General features: G+C 47.1%; 1 long non-coding RNA gene across 1 annotated transcript in view; it reads left to right on the top strand.

Annotated features, from left to right (window-relative positions):
* The first annotated feature begins 12,085 nt into the window (after positions 1-12,085).
* Positions 12,086-17,895, top strand: part of LOC146072271 (uncharacterized) — a 48,651-nt gene continuing 42,841 nt past the window's right edge. Inside the window, exons 1-2 of the long non-coding RNA XR_014473022.1 lie at positions 12,086-12,137; positions 12,276-12,359. This is a non-coding gene — a long non-coding RNA (uncharacterized LOC146072271). The remainder of the gene's footprint in view (positions 12,138-12,275; positions 12,360-17,895) is intronic.

Genomic DNA, 17,895 nt, shown 5'->3' with positions numbered 1-17,895 from the left:
ACGCAGATGGCGTGCCCCTCACCCGGTTTCAGTTCGGGGCTGTATTTCGGCGGTGCTTGACCGACCTAGGCCTGCGGGCACAGGACTACGGGACACACTCTTTTCGCATAGGGGCTGCAACGTGCGCAGCGGCGGCGGGGCTTCCACCTTCTGCCATACAGAAGGTCGGAAGGTGGAAGTCATCGGCTTATAAGAAATATGTAAGATTAGATAAGATAGATAAGGTAGATAAGTTGTAGTATGCGCCTGTTGCGCCAGCCCAAAAACGTAAGTTTACAATCGGTTCTGGAACGGCTAGCGTTCTGGAATCGACGGTGTGGAGTGAATTTTTTACTTTTTCCTTCGAGGTAGAACTAATTAAATTCGGCTGTCACCAAAGTTCACCGGAGGTATTTTTAAGTTTTTCACCTTCACTTGGGCTGTATCTTGCATTCTGGTTGTGTTACAGTATAAATTATATTGATGTTAACGTTAGGTTTCTTCTTTTTCAGCCCCTTCCCTTTCCTCACCACCTCGGGGGATAGTTTGGGTAGTGGGTCACTCCTATATTTTTTGGGCGGCCAGGCATCCCATGGCCGCCAGGGCTTCAGGCCTTCTACGAGCCGACTCAGTCCAGTGGTTTTGGGGTTAGGGGTGGGTTGGGCTTTATAGCCTCCTGGTTGCCAAGGCCCGCGGCACAGGGCGCCCCGACACACTGATAATACACCTAGGGGGCAACGACCTGGTTAAAAATACGGGGCTCTCCCTCATTTGCAGCATAACTGCGGACCTAGAGCGCATTGCGGCCCTTTGGCCAGGTGTGCTGATAGTGTGGTCCGACATTGTCCCCCGTCTTCAGTGGCGGGGCTGCAGGAATGCAGTTGCCATGGATAGGGCAAGGTGGAAGTTTCCCGGAGGGTACACGCCATGGGGGGTAGGGCAGTACGGCACCCCACGATAGTCAGGGAGTCGGCCCATCTGTTCAGGTCTGACAGGGTTCACCTGTCTGACGCGGGCATGGAGGTTTTCCTGGGTGACATCTTTTCTTGCATAACTCAGCAATAGGTAGGCATGTAGGTCTAGTTGAGGGGTGGCGGGCCTGGTCCCAGGCGACCTTGTGTTATGTCTTGGGAACCTCGGCAGTGGCGAGAAGGCGCTCTCGACCAGCAGTCGGGTGAGGTGTCAGGTGGTCACCGTGCGGTATTACCCCCCCTTGCCAGGACGGTGGGCGAGTCCCGAACTGAGCGGGGACGGTGGGCACTTCCTTGAGGTGTCCGCGCCCTACCTTAGAGGGGGCGGGGAGCCGTCACGGTGCAGGCTGTACCTTGCGTAAGGGGTGTGTTTGTTAGATTGGAGCGATGCAGTCGCTGCCATTGGCATACACCTCTGACTGGTGCTGGTCTCAAGTGCTTTCTTGGCCATCCCTTTGATAGACTAACAAGGGTCATACCACCTAAATAAATATCTTGACCATTTTAAACTTATGCCATGGTTGTCTGAGTCTTATTTTTAGATAAGGTGTCCGTGTGAATTATTTCTAGGAAGTAATGTAAGGGTAACAACGCAAGGCAACCAACATAATCCCTTGGGCGCCTTAGGCAAAACGAGGGCAGCATAGGCCAGAGTGCAGTTAAGAGCCTGGGGATTTGGGGGTTAAACGCAGATTGCAATGCAGCACAGAGCAGTGTATGATTCATAGGCAGGTTAGCATGTGGTGCATCTGGGCCAATCAGCACCGAGAGGGGAGGTAGCTTAAGCGGGGTATATAGGGTCCAGCTCTGGGGTAGGAACTTCCTCTTGGAATCCGGATCCCCACCCTCCCATCCCTTCTTTTCCTTCTACTCTCTGGTGCTCATTGCCTTCGGGCTGTCCAAACAATTCGGAAATTAAATTTTAGTTTAAAAATCGGCGAGAAGGCGCTCTCGACCAGCAGTCGGGTGAGGTGTCAGGTGGTCACCGTGCGGTATTACCCCCCCTTGCCAGGACGGTGGGCGAGTCCCGAACTGAGCGGGGACGGTGGGCACTTCCTTGAGGTGTCCGCGCCCTACCTTAGAGGGGGCGGGGAGCCGTCACGGTGCAGGCTGTACCTTGCGTAAGGGGTGTGTTTGTTAGATTGGAGCGATACAGTCGCTGCCATTGGCATACACCTCTGACTGGTGCTGGTCTCAAGTGCTTTCTTGGCCATCCCTTTGATAGACTAACAAGGGTCATACCACCTAAATAAATAACTTGACCATTTTAAACTTGCCATGGTTGTCTGAGTCTTATTTTTAGATAAGGTGTCCGTGTGAATTATTTCTAGGAAGTAATGTAAGGGTAACAACGCAAGGCAACCAACATAATCCCTTGGGCGCCTTAGGTTGACAGTCAAAAGTTTACATATGTTTTTTTTGTCAACGTGGACATCGTACCAATGTACCGCATGCTCTCCCATGGCTCGCTGTGTTTGGCATCCTATTATATTATTCCACCGCGCTAGAATTTTGGGGGCGTGGCCTATACTTGCGGTGCTCCCGTGAGGCCACGCGCGGTTTTAGCCACTGCGGGGGCATGGCCCTTATGGCTGCAGTAATAGACGCTGTGTACATGCGCACAGCACGGGTGACAGGGGGGACTCACAACTGCCCCCCCCCCCTGCCACGGGACACTGCCGGCCCCGGGCGGGATGCGGGAACGACCCAAAACACCAGGTCGGTCCAGCGAAAAGCGGGACAGTTGGAAATATGGTCAGAGTAATGAATCCCAACATCTGACTGGTTACTAGCACACGCTCTATGGCCCTTATTCTGCTTCACTTGCAAAGGCAAATCCCTTCTCAAATGGACAAAACCATGTGCACTGCAGGTGGGGCAGATGTAACATGTGCAGAGAGAATTAGATTTGGGTGGGGATTTACTTCAAAGTGATATCTACAGTATATTGCAGTGTAAAAATAAAGCAGTCAGTATTTTCCCTGCATAGAAACAAAATAACCCACCCAAATCTAACTCTCTCTGTTACATCTGCCCCACCTGCAGTGCAGCATGGTATTGTCCATTTGAGAAGGAATTTGCCTTTGCAAGTGAACCAGAATAATGGCCAATATCTATATATTATTAAATAAGCCCTACAATGTCTTCATTTTGTAGATCAAATAAACAGGTTTCCATTCACAATCATTTTTTTTTACCCTCATTTATTTTACATATGATTTACAATTCTCTATCATTTTATGCAATTTTTCTTCTTACCGTTGTCTAATTCTATAATTTAGCACATTTTAAACATTTTGATTGCCAGCTGTTTTTCTTTATTTTATGCTTTTAAGACAAATGTGTCATGGAACTATTTCTATTTCAAGAACATAAACAAAAACTATTTAATAAGATGTGTGTTGCGAATGCGAGGGGAGAAGAAGCGATTTTATGCTTTAGGCCAATTTTTTATCAGCTTCATTTTATGCTTGATCAAAGATGGTGAAAATAATTGAATGTAAATTAATCCTGCTGATAAATGCTGTACTGGGTTTAATATGGCAACATGCAAAATATACTGTATTTACGGTTTACTGTTATTATTACGTTTTCATCTTGCTGTCTGCACATCTGCCTCTGCCATTATCGCAGTAGCAGCTATTAACACTAGGGATGGCCATCGGTGCAGTCGCCATCGATGGTTGCCATCGATTACGATCCTACAACCAGCCATCGATAGTATTAAACTATCGATAGCTTTAGCTACAGATGGTCATCCATTTTTTTTGACTGAATGGGCTGTGGGCTTCCGGATGTCAGGGTGGAACTATGCTCTGTATCCTGGCACCTTGAAAAAAAAAAGAAAAGAAACATCAGTTCTGCTTTGCCATCGATGTAGGGAAACCATCTGGAAACATCGATGGCAAAAGTATTCAACATCGGCCACAAACCATCAATGATTTAAAATCCGCCGAGAGATGGGGACGCGCATGCATGTGAGATGTCCCGGACAGATGGAGTGTCTGTCCGTCGGCTCTCTCCAGCGGAGTTGGCGCTAAATGATAGGCTGTATACTGATGATCTGTATACTGTGATTTCCTGAATGCTGCTTGCTGTACTTGCACTTGCCTGTAAACTGACCTGGTATAATGTTAAAAAATAAAATAAAGATCAAAGACAAATCCTGATGCCGGACCATGATTGACTGATAGGTTCTGGGGGCGGAGCCCCAGAAGTAATCAGAACACTGGAGCGTGGCTAGAGCGGAGCAGGGTTCCCGGAGAAGCACCGAAGACGTCCAGTGAGTATGTTTTCTATCCACAGGTACCCAAAATGGATTCTACTGGAGAAGGAGTCCGATGCTTTGCGGCAACATTATCAGTATTGAATGAATGGGCTACGTGTGTAATAAACTTCTACTCTAAGTGTGTGTGTTTTTTTCTTTTACTATTTGTACTGGGACTACAAGTCCCAGTGGGCCCTTTATTGCCCTGCATGCTGGGACTTGTGGTTCTTCAAATCCCTGGATGAGGTGCAGGCTTGCTGGGACTCAAAGTTCCACAGTAATACACAATAGTTTTTTCTCATTTTACACAATTTATCAGCCCGATGCCCACCGCCCAGGGGCATTGGGGACAGCCCCAGGACTCAACATGGGCAGGTAATTGCTGGATTGGAGTATCATCTTTGGGGGGTCCCCACTTCCCCAGGAACCCTGCGTATTCTGACCGGTCCGATGGAGAATGCTTTGGCCGGGGGGAACTTGTATAAAAAGTCTCCCCCTGGCTGTGGCATTACCTTGCTGGCTGGTTGGGCCTGCCGCTGGTTCTTGAAATACGAGGGAACCCCTACTCATTTTGTCCCCCATATTTTGGGAAGCAGGACTGGCCCTTCAGCCTGGTGCTGGTTTTATAAAATCCAGGGGAACCCTACTCGTTTTCTCCCCTGATTTTATGAAACCAGGACCGGTTCTTTGAGCCCGGGGCTGGTTATGCTTAGGAGGGGGGATTCCACGCCATTTATTTTAAAACTATTTTTTACACAAAATTGCACATGTCCGAAAATGCGCACATTTTCATGACTAAAAATCTCACTTTATCAATTTTTTTGCCGCAATTTCGCATCTCATTAAATAATCGTATTCCTGCAAAAAAAAGTGAATTTCAAAAGTGCGATTTCGGAAAGTGCCCAAAAATCGCAGTCTCATTGGAGACTTCATCTAGTGTACAGTATGTGCACCTTTATCACACAATAGAGAAACGTTAGACAAAATCTTATTGGTTGCTATGGACAATATCATCTATTTTCAGTTTTAGAAGGTTTGGTTAATTTACCCCTCAGCATCTAAAATAACTTCAGCTATAACAATGGCATTTAGGGCCTTATTCTAGTTCACTCTTTCTGACAAAATCCTTCTTAGATGGACACAACCATGTGCACTGCAGGTGGGGCAGATGTAATTTGTGCAAAGAGAGTTAGATTTGGGTGGGGTTTTACTTCAAAGTGAGATCTATATTGCAGTGTAAAAATAAAGCAGTCAGTATTTACCCTGCACAGAAACAAAATAACTCACCAAATCTAGGATTTAGGATTTTGTCAGAAAGAGTGAACTAGAATAAGGCCCTTAGCTCTGAGGCAAGATTTTCCGCAGCGTTCATCAATAATATTCCACAATAGCCTAATAGATATTTTGCTTCCTGATTACTTTTCTCAGAGTATTGTTTATGAAGATTTATTTTGACTTGTGAATTGTAAATCTGTTTTTGATTGTGTTTTACGCTTGCCTGTTTCATGTGAGCGCTCTGTCTATATGTTGCTCTACCACCCACTCACTGCTGCCTGTCCTTGCATATCTTAAACTATTGTTGATTTAATCAATTTGACATTTGCAATCAAATGAACTGGAATCAGCAATAACCATCTTGGTTTCTTCTGCCGCTGAAAAACACTCAGATGGGAGCAAACCAAAAATGTCGGGGTAGATTTGAAATATGAGATTTAGGGCTTGATTCAAAGACAGACCCAGATAAGCTGTGTCTGCTACCAGGGGCGTTTTAAGAGAAGAGGAGGCCCATTTGCGGCCTCCTCTGGCCAGGCCGGCTCCTCTGTGTTAGGAGCAGTGCTGGGTAGTAGGTTCTAAACACTAGAGAGCTCAGACCCTACTGTGCATGAGTGACTCTCTGGAAAAATAGAGTCGGCCATTTTTCCGGTGATTTTCATATTGCTGCTGCTACCCGGAGCAGCTCAGTCTTGTGGAGTCTGAGCACTAGAGCACTGACACTCCACTACGCGTGCGCAGATTGCTGAAGAAATGACCATGTTTCATGCGATTTTGGCAGTGATCCTGGTGTCACTGCTGGACTCCGCAGGGTAAGTATTGGAAAAATGGGCGCAGCGTGCACGCTGGTCTCTGCATCATTGACCCATCCCCTTGAGCTCCCTATATTAGCCAGCGAGAGACAGGGGGCAGGCAGTCTGGCGGTGGAGGAGGAGCTGAGAAGAGCTCCTGAAGACGCTGCAGTCATGGGAGGTGGCGGCCACTCAAAAGAGCTTTAAGGCCGCTGCTCCCAGGTGAACACAGATGAAGAAGCTTGGAGTAAGCGCCCCCAGGTGGAGGATCAGATAAATAAAATCTAATAAAAACGGGTGCATTTTAAAATGTCCTTTACAGGTGGGATATACAATAGATACCACATGTGGGGCAGATGGACCTGTAGTCCCACAGTAACGGAAAATATTATTTAAGGTACAAGCTATCCACCCCGTACCCACTATCCAGGGGTGCGGGTGATATCCCTGGGGTGAGTCCTGATTTGGGCTGACTAGTTAGGGTGGTTAATGCTTTGGCCATGGGACCCTGTCAAATGTGGACCTGATTCAGTGGCGCTCACTAAGCAGTGGTCGTTTGCTGCTTAGCCAATGGCTTCATGGCGTCCGCCACCCAGCCAATCGCCCGCCCCCCCTGCCCTGTCGCCAAATTTGATGGTCGCCGCCTTTTATTTCCGTTGGAGACTGCTGAAGAGGGGGTGAGGGGAAAGTGACGCACTTCCCCCTTGAGCATAAAAAAGGGGTACAGTCCAAGCAAAGGACTACTTCAGCCATTGTTTACATGGTGGTGGCTCCCCGCCACTGGCAGGAATGGTCCAGCCCCGTTTCCGCCCCCGACCCTCCCACGCCACAATGAGCCCCCAGAGCGAGTGTGCAAATCGCCAAAGCCATTTGGTGCCGGGTTTGCACACGCGCAGAAATTCCAATCCACGACCATTTCGGGTTAAGGCCGAATTCGGCCTAAATCAAACCCAATGTGTGAACACAAGTACAGATGGAGCCTGCCTCCCTCTTGCTGGCGAATCGCCAGATTGTCTCCGCTGGCGATCCGCCAGCAGCGAGGCGCTCCATCTGACTGAGACGGACAAGGTTAGGTGGGAGAGCGGGGAGGTGGTGGGGACCCCGGGTGACCGCCGTCCGGGGGAAGTGCCGTCGGAAGGGGACGCACGCACATCTCGTGCTCGCGCGTTCCCTTTCGCAGATCAGATGGCGGCTGGCGGGGGATGGCGGCTGGCGATTCTTCCGCCATCCCCTGCAAAGCTGGGACTGGCTCCATCTGTAGGTGCATCCCGCTAAACAGTTCCTGATCGCCTGAATCCTGCTAAAACGCAATGTGTGGCCCCAGCCTTACAGTTCCTATGTCTGATATTGCAGTGCCAAAACAAGGGCATGGTCAGTGGAACCAGTGAGGTGGCCATGATGCATGATACAAAAGTCTGAAGCGATATAAGCGGCTGAGGAATAATGTGAAAGCGGACAGCTCTGTCATAAGATGAAGCACTGTTAGCATAAATTTGCTTTAGGCTGTAGTTTAAAAGCCCAACGAAGAAAGTTTGAGGGGACAGGAAGCTGAAAAATGCTCTCTGGCTGTTTTCTTCAATCCTCCTCACACAGAGGTCTGTTAAAGACAGCTCATGTTTTACTGCCAATCAGTGTCAGTCACCAATCCAAAGCTGTCACCGCGAGGATATGACAGTGCTGCAGAACATTATGTCTCCAAATTTAGCACAGAGATAATTGTTTTTTTTCCCTTATACTTTCTATTCATTCCACTCCTACTGTCACAAATGCCTAGTCTAGCCTCACTGTCAGGCACTGAGCTCGCTGCTCCATAGTCCTTATAAAATACATATGGACACAGTCTGTATAAAGAAATATACGTCTGTACAAAGACAGCCTTCAGGGCTTGTCCACCTGTGCTGGGAAGGTTGGTATTTACTAAACACCTAAAAACATACTTGCCTACTTTTGAAAACTAGTTTCAGGGAGATTATAGTTTATAGTAGAAGTAGTAGTAGCTCCTCCCAAAGGGCGTGTTTAGTTCCATATATGGAGAGATTGTGAAAAGAGGTTGTGGCACCTAGAAGCGTGGGTGTGTACTGCTACATCTGAGAGGAATCTTTTAAAATGACATATCCAAATGTAGATGACCCCCAGAGCAGTTAGTAAGAGCTACTATACTTGGTAAAGTGCTGGGAAATGGCGCTGATGATTCAGTGTAAATGTATCTATCTCTCATTCCTTTTTTCCCTAATAATGTAACCGTGTAATGTGGGCTAGGTGACATGAGGGAGATTGCTAGACTAATGAGGGAGAGAGGGAGATTGCTGTTATTTCAGGGAGTCTCCTGCAGAAGTCTGGTTTTGGTGGGAGGAAGGCTTATAGTTTGTCATCTAGATGTAGGAGATGCCAATGTTTATTGAGGTGCTGCGTCAGTGTAGCCTGTTATTAGGAAAACTTTGTCATTGGTAGGTGGAGTTGGGCGTTTGTCTTTATACTATATGTTCACATTGACCTTTTTGTGGAATGTTTTGGTGTGTATTTGATTGTCCCGGATATTGATTTCTAGGTCAAGGATTTCTGCTTGTGTGTGGCTATACTGAGTGGTGAATTTGAGGTTCTTGGTATTGCTATTAATGTGTTCAAGGAAGGTCAGTAATGAGGGTTCGTCTCTGCCCCAAATGAAGAGCACGTCGTCTATGTAGCGGACCCATAGGACCAAATTCGCCTCCAACCCCGCCCAGATGTTAACATTTTCCCAGTGGCTCATAAAGAGGTTGGCGTAACTGGGGGCGAATTTGGTCCCCATGGCTGTCCCGTGGCATTGTAGGTAGTCACCCTCAAACCACATATAATTATGTTTCAATATGAACTCGATCCCTTGTAGGATGAATGTTTTTTGTGGTGATGCGAGTGTGGGGTGCTGGTTGAGAAAGTACTCAACGCTCTCTAAATCTTGGTGATGGTCTATGGCTGTATACAGTGAAGTGACATCGCTGGTTGCTATGAAATAGTGTTCGTGCCACTCCACTTGGTTGAGAATGTTCAGTACTTGGGTGGTGTCTCTGAGGAATGCCCTTTGTTGTATGACATACTGCTGCAGAAAATGATCAATGTATTGTGATAGAGGAGCAGTCAGGCAATTGATCCCTGATACTATGGGTCTAGCTCGGGGATTAGTTGGGTTTTTGTGGATCTTGGGTAGGTAATAGAATACGGGTGTTACAGGGTTGGTGGGATTGAGGAAATTGGTCAGGATGCCTATTTGTTTGCCTTGGTTGAGTAAGTTGTTTAATTCTGTCTTGAAATGTGGTAGGGGGACACTTTTCAGTTTTGTATATGTTTTTGTATCTCCCAGGATGTTGAAGACCTCTGTGATGTAATCGGTTTTGTCCAAAAGGACAATACCTCCCCCCTTGTCCGCTGGTTTGATGACCAATGAGGGATTGTTGCTGAGGTCTTTCATAGCTTTTGCCTCTGATTTGGTTATATTGTTCCTGTTTCGTGGGGGTGAATTGAGTGATTTGATGTCTCTCATCACTGCCTCTTCAAATGTTTGTATGTGATTCCCTTTTAGATGTGATGGGTTGAATGTGGATGGTGGCCTAAACGGTGTGTGCTGAAATTCATTTATTAAGGTCTGGTTGGTGTTCTGGTTAGTTCCCATAAAGACTACCTTCCTGGGAAATGGGGGTTAAAAGAAAGTTTCCTTTTATACCAGGAATATCTCTGGGAGATTATAATAATCTCCCAGAGGTATGAAAACATCTTTAAATGTAAATTGAATTGGTTAAACCCACCCTGCTATAGAGACAGCAGAGCAGCCATTATGACAATATTATGGAGAAATAACTCATGATGCTAATCCTTCAGATAAATAATAGCATAATGCCTTGGGTATATAAAAGTGATGAAGATGCGAAGCGAAGGGTGGGGGAGGAAAATATTTAGTGGTTCATTATCTCCTGAACAGTACATTAGGTGTTAATTACACTTATGCTGTTAATAGGCTGCGCTGCTCTTCTCTGAATTTTTACACCAGCCTGACAGGTACAATGCGCTTTAAATAGATATATGAATAACAAGAAACACACAGTTACAGTATTATGAACCATCCGGGTGGCTCCATCACTTTGCAGCCGCCGCCCGTCCTTTCATCGCCCACCAGCACGGCTTCCCTTCTGAGGGGAGGAGAGTGCACACAGTACCCCAAGCGTATTTATTTAGAATGGCACCAAAATCTGGGGGCATTGTTTATCTGGTGCTGCTGGTGGGATTTGTGTTTGTAGCATTACTAAGGTTATTGGGGGCATTGTGTAACTGGCACTGCTGGTGGCATGTGTATATATGGCACAGCGTCTATTCAGGGAAGCTAAGGTCATGGCCAGCAGCTCTCAGAGCTCTGGTCATGCCCCATAGCTGAAAAAAATGGGGGATATAGCCTTGCTGGAATACCACAATAGTAGATCATCCCCCCTAATTTCGGGCACGTGCAGATATCCCTTCTCCTCTACGTCCAGTGTTGGGAGATACTGTATGTATGCGGCATATCGGACATTGTGGTGTGTGGCATAATGTGTCAGGGGCATTACAGCGTGTGGCATAATGTTTAAAGGATATTTTTCGATTATTATGCAGATTTTTTTAAATTATTTATTTTAGTAGCTCTTCAGGCGGTTTATTTTCAGTCTCGGGTAGCTCATACCCCAAAAAAGGTTGTAGACCACTGATCTATGGCAACCTTCGATGGTAACCCGATAATGGGCATCCCTAAGATGGGGGCTATCCAGCAACTAGGCAAGCTCCCAGCATGACAAATACGGGGTCGCGGATCTCCTCCACTGCATTCTACCTGATGCCACCCCCGCAGTAACAAGCTACGCCCCCTCATTTCAGGTACACGCCTCTGGCTTGACAATTTGTCCTGACTATGGAGGCTCACAAGTTAGGCACTATGCCTCTGCCTAAAAAACAGTGATAGATCACAAATGCTGGGTATCAACACACACACACAGACAGCGGCGTAATTATAGCACCGCAGCCCCCGCCACCGCGGGGGGGGGGGCGCTGTGCATGTGGGGGCGCCGGGGGCTGCGGTGCTATAGTTACACCCCCCCAATCCCCCGCAGACTTACCTATCTCGCTGGTCCCGGCGGCTCTGTTCTTCTGCTGAGGACCACCACAAAATGGCCGCCCCCATATAGCACACAGTTCTCTGAAACTGTCTGGTGAATGGGGGCGGCCATTTTGTGGTGGTCCTCAGCAGATGAACAGAGCCGCCGGGACCAGCGAGATAGGTAAGGCTGCGGGGGATTGGGGGGGGGGGGGGGGTTTGCATGGGTGGCGGGTGGGTGCTTGGCAGGGCAGCGGCGGCGGTGCTTGGCAGGGCGGCGGCGGGGGGGGCCCTAACAGTGGGGGGGGCGCCCAAAACATAGCTACGCCACTGCACACAGACACAAAAACATTCACACACATTCACACTTTATATGTTTTTTTAATTATAAGATTTAGGGCTCGATGTATCATGCTTCAAAAAGTGGAGAGTGCTAATCAACCAGCCAATCAGCTCCTAGCTGTCATTTTCAAACACAGCCGGTAACATGACAGGAGCTGAGTGGCTGGCTTTTTATCACTCTCCATTTGATCACTTTTTGAAGATTGATAAATCAGGACCCCGAAGTGATATCAACATTTTATACTGCACCTGACTGCCAGAATGTGCAACTGTTTTATTGCCCTTGTGTTAATTCCTATTATTCTTCGTACATCTGAAACAAACTGTTCTAGAGCAATAAAATTGACATTTTCTTCCCATTACTTCTACTGTAGCTCAGACACACACATATATAGCAGCCCTTGCGAATCCGGAAGAGCGAGGTAAATAAAAATTCCCTACATCTGCAAGCACTGCAAACAGCCTCTTGTAATAAATTGAAGCCATATGCATATTTACATAACAGCGCTATCAACATCCCGTTTAAGCGTTTTTCCTTTTAAATGTTCTCCTTTCAACAGAGAAGCAAGATGCACAGCGGAGGACTCTGGACGGAGTGCGAGATGCTGGGGGATCTCCGAGGGATGCATTGCTGCAATAACAGAGTGAGTCAGTAGTAATGGATAATTTGCTTATCTTGTTTGTTTGGATGGCTCGTCTCCAAACCAGTTATAAATAAACAGTTTAAAAGCAAATTGTTGTTTAAAGTGATCATTATGAGCACAAACCACATTTATGAATCCTGATTTGCCAGAGCCTTCTTATTGGTCATTATTCTGTGCTACGCTGATTCCCATAAGTAAATTTATCTTCCTTAGACATCGTTACTTAGATGCTTAAATCTCTTTCTTAAAGGTGATGGCCTACTTAGCTGCATGCATTGATAATCATAATGCAAATGTGCTCTGATAAAAACACATTAACGCACTATACCCTGACTGTTACTCAAAGTGAATTTCACAATTTGCAAAGCAGAAAATATGCATACTGTATACCAGTGGCGTGCGGTGGTGGGGTGAGGCAGGTGAGGCACAGCCTTTCCTGTTATACTAACGGATATGCCAGAGTTTAATTTTTTAAATATGTAAAAAATACAAATAAAATATAAAAAAAAATCGTATTTTATTATTCTAATTAATTTTTATAGTCAAAACTCTGGAGTAAAAAGTCTATGGCAGGTGAGGCAGTGCCTCACCTGGCTATCTTTTCGGCACATCTCTTATCAAAACTCATCGAATCACCAGCAGTGTATATACTGCTGCACATGTGTATAATGCCAACATGTACCCCTGGGCTCATATATTGTGTGCAAATCTGGCTCTGGTACTTGCCAGGGACTCCTCAGCCATTTACCCCACCGCACGTCAGTGCTGTATACAGCTAGGATGATCTCCGAGTTGCTGATGTTGATGAACTGAAATATGAATGGCATGTTTGAAGACTAGAATTCCCCTACATGGAGTAGGGACATACAGTAGGGCCTGATTCCACCACCACCAACCCTGCCGCCTCCGGTTCCACTCACAACCATGTGAGGGGATGTGTAGTGTAGACACATCCCCTCGCATGCTGACCCATCTGGACTGACTTTTATTTGCGGGCACCCGGGATGAAGACAGGTCAGGCGGCTGATGTTGTGTGATGTCGCCCATCCGCACCCGGCAGGAATCGGTCTGCCTGCATACTCATGGGACTGCCCATCTTTTTCATGGCCAAGCACCACCACCACCCCTGTCCCTCCCCGCTGCTAATGGCCCAGGGAGTGAGTAACTCGCCGCGGCCGTTCGCAGTCGTGATTTGCAAATGCGCAGAAATAAGCATGCACAAACCCCGACCATCGGGGCAGGGGCTGAATTTGGATTATTGCGTGTGATAATGTAATTGGTAAGTACCTGTGTTTGAAGACAGATGGTGCCACTGAAGTCAAACCTGTATATCATCGTTTAGTGTCATCTGTCAAATAATGACTGACGGAATGTCAGATAAATTCATTGCGTACTTTTGTTTGGCAGCTGTTGGAAGTGAGCAAGTTGGAACTACTTTTTTTTTTAACTATGGAGAAAGGGCAGTACCTATCGGTGATTAGATTTTGGAATGTGAAGATGTAAAGGAAATGAAAGAAAAGTTGGATCCATTTATGACAACAGTCAAATATTGGTTCAATGAATTCAACCTTGGTTGTACAACCGTCTTTGATGAATATGATTCGCCAGATTTTGCCCCCTTTTTCCGGTTTCCAAACATGAAAAAAATGGCTCGGAGGAAAGAGATTTGCATTGAACGAGGAGGTCTTTGCCGAAACTGAAACCTATTTCGCAGAGTTCGGCAAATCTTATTTTTTGGAGGACGTGAAAATGTTGGAATATCGTTAAACCAAGTGTATCGAGCTAAAAGGTAACTATGTTGAAAAAATAAATCAAAATCCCCCTCCCCCAATTCTTGCGTAACACAAGTACTTATCAATCACCCCTCCTACAGCTGGTGAATAGAGATGGCCACCGATAATTTGAAATCATCCATGGTCTATGGTCTACTTTGGCCAGCGATGGAGGAGAACCAGATAGATGATGATATGTGGCTACCAAATTTCTTCTTTTTTTTTTCTTCAGGGTGCTGGTACACAAAACCTAGCTCCACCCCCTGAAAGCCACTAAGCCCCGCCCCAGAGCTCTTATTTTCCCACAGCTCATTTAAATTGGGTGAACCAATCAATGGTTCCTTTACAGATAAAATCTCACCATCAAGGATATCCATTTATGGGCCCATAGATAGTAACTATCAATGGACACCCTACCGATAGCCACCCGAGATCAGAAACTGCTCAATGTTTAAATCTTGGTGGTATTATTATTATTAGACCCATACACAGGGGCGACTGCTGCCTCTGTGCTGAGTGACGATGAATCCCGTGATGCTGTGTACTGACGATCTTGCTGAGTGGGTTTTGCCTATTGTTTATAGGCAGAACCGCCTGATCTAGCAGGAAAGACAGTGCAAAACACTGTCTTTATTTGCAGGCGACCACGCATCGCCATCGCTGCAGGGCATACACACTGGGCGATTAATGCTCCAAGCAATCTAATTACAATAGATCGCTTAAAAATGAGTCTGAAATTGCCCCATGTGTATTCCCCTTTACTCCATCATTCTAGTGCCTCTTATAGTAAATACTGTATACATATCTAAATGATTATTATGGAAAACATAATCTATAGTATTCGTCTTGCATCAAAAATATGCCCCAACACCCGTTATCGTGTTATGCCTAATTAACATGGTTTAATCTCCAAGGGCTTAAAGCAATATATGATATACGATATACAATATATATACAATATATAAACTAGTCCAGCGATGACCGAAGCAGTCCAGCATCAGACTGCCAGTGATTTAGGGCCAGATGTACCAAGCTTGAAAATAATATGGAGTAAACCACCATCTAATCAGCTTCTGACATATTGCAGTTTGCGTTTGAAAAATAACAGTTAAGACCTGATAGGTTGGTGGTTTTTTAACCCGCTCCACTTCATAAAATTGCCGAGCTGGAGGGGGTGTGGTCATACTGTGTCATGCTAGCGGCGTGGCTAAACCTTTTTGGCATACCTGGGCTCTGAAACACTGTATTAAACTCTCTGTGCTGTTACAAACCCCACACTGACAGACACATTCAAGTCGGTTATGGCCAATGGTGGCTCCAGAGTTGGGGCAGCAGCACAGTATAAATAGGGGAGTAATAGACACTGCCAGTGAGTCAGTTTGGAATGACAGTTAGTGGCAGTTGCTTTGCCTCCCCTATGTGAATTTTAAACTGTGTTGCAGCCCCCCCCCCCCCCCCCCTGGATCCACACTGGTTATAACATCAGCAAGTAGCACCAGAATCTGATGATAGCGGGGGCGTGGCCTGGCTGGCAACGTGAGCGGGTGCTGGGAGTGAGAGCTCCGACAAGATCCCTTCTAAATATCCTTCGCCCGGACCTCTGGACGACATATTCTTACCCCTTCTGGCTCCGGATCTGCTCCTGTGCCCCCTGAGCCATCTGTGTTTCTCCTGGGCGGTGAAAGGAGTGCTGGACAGCTGTCTGGGCCTGCTGAGGTCGCTGTGTCCTCTCCTCCATGTGCAGGCGCCATTTTGGATCCTCCGGCAGCTCTGGCTGGGCTCCAGTGTTCCTGGAGTGCGGCCCCACGACTAGTCGGTGCTGTTGCCCTGTCCGGTGTGGCGGCGGGGGGAGGGGGTGGCTGGTGACCCCCCGATGAACTGTCGGCGGTGAGCGGGACTCGTCTCTGATGAGGTGCACTGCTTAGCCGGCCGGGGACGCCGGCACAGTCTTGCTCGCCTGGCCCCTGGACTGAGGTACCTGTGCCACATTACTCCTATGCACGCTGAGATCCACTGGCATCACTAATCTAACTGGAGCTCGTGAAGTGAGGTCAATACTGTGGTGTGTTGCTGCTTCCTGCCCCAGATATCAGGTACTTGCTGGACCTGGAAGATTCCTGTCAGTGGCCCTGAAATACAACATACTGCTCCATTTATTGACAATTCTCATTACATCCTGATACTGTGCTAGCCACCGAGACCTTACCTCCACTACTTCTCTGGAATGTGCTTTGGCTACAATACTTCAGCGATGTCTGGCCCTCTAGATCAAATCCTTGAAGCCGTTATTGCTTCTACGCGGAGGATCCTTGCTGCTTTTCCTGAAGTATCTACTACCTCCACACATTCTGGGCCTGAGTTGCTCGTACCCTCTATAGAGACCTTGTTGCTGGACACTGCTGATCTCAAGAGGAATATCCTATCTCTCTCGAATACATCTGTGCTGCAGCGGGGCAGTGCAGTTGAAGGGGCTGTGCCTATGCCTGATGTTTATGAGGTACCTGTGGCTCCTCTATCTGCCAATGCCCTGGACTTTTCTATGGTCCTGTCTAAACCGGTGGTCCCTTATCCTTTTGCACCTGATATTCTCCTTAATGCTGTGACTTATCCGTACACCCTTGGTAAGCTCCAGATGCAGTTTATGTGTTTTGTACACTGCTGGAACAAATGTTCTGGACGCTCTCGGTATATCCAAATGATATGGGCTATGACCGTCCGTCCCTTTCTATCGTTTCTGGATGCTGAGGCCTGGCCAGACTAATAATCCAGGATTTATCTAAAACTTGCTGTTGGAAATTCCGCTCATACCCTGTTCTATATTTTACTGCATCCTAATTCCGTTTCCTGTATGCTATATATTTGTCTGATAATATAACCAGAAGGTTCTCTATACTTGTTTGATGTGGGGAAGATAGGGTTCATCCAGTTTAGGTCATTAGTTCTTTGCCCCTTCCATCCTAAATAGCCTTCGGCATATCCTGATCTAACCATCCTTATCGAATATCCTCTACATGTTGGGATCCAGGGGAGGGGGGAGGAGGGAGGGAGGGAGGGCTTTTCTAATTTAATTAGAGTAGTTTAGTGGGTTTTAGAGGGTAGGTTGTTAGGTTTAGGGCTCCAGGTATTCCCAGGTTGGGGGTGGGACATACAGGGTGGGGGATTATTGGGGTGTTTGCTTTGGGTCCTGTTTGGGTTTTTCTTTTGTTGCATTAATATGGTTTATTTTGGGATATCTATATTTATTTGCACTTGGACAGTGGTGGTTCAACCGTATATAATATATCTAGAGATGTGCGGCGGACACTTTTTCGGGTTTTGGTTTTGGATCTGGATCTCCCTTCGTGTTTTAGATCTGGATTGTGCCCCTGGACATAGCCCCTGGACACTGGACACAGCTCCTGTGCACAGCTCCTGTACACTGGACACAACCCCTGTACACTGGACACAACCCCTGTACACAGCCCCTGTACACTGGACACAGCCCCTGTACACTGGACACCACCCCTGTACACAGCCCCTGTACACTGGACACAGCCCCTGTACACTGGACACAGCCCCTGTCACACTGGACACAGGCCCTGTCACACTGGACACAGGCCCTGTCACACTGGACACAGTCCCTGTCACACTGGACACAGGCCCTGTACACAGCCCCTGTACACTGGACACTGCCCCTGGACACAGCCCCTGGACACTGGACACAGCTCCTGTACACTGGACACAACCCCTGTACACTGGACACAGCCCCTGTACACAGCCCCTGT

This window comes from Crinia signifera, chromosome 4 (assembly GCF_055691185.1).
Source record: "Crinia signifera chromosome 4, ASM5569118v1, whole genome shotgun sequence".
Lineage (NCBI taxonomy): Eukaryota > Metazoa > Chordata > Amphibia > Anura > Myobatrachidae > Crinia > Crinia signifera.
The sequence above is the reverse complement of the archived record's forward strand: the minus strand, read 5'-3'. Positions and strand labels throughout refer to the sequence as shown.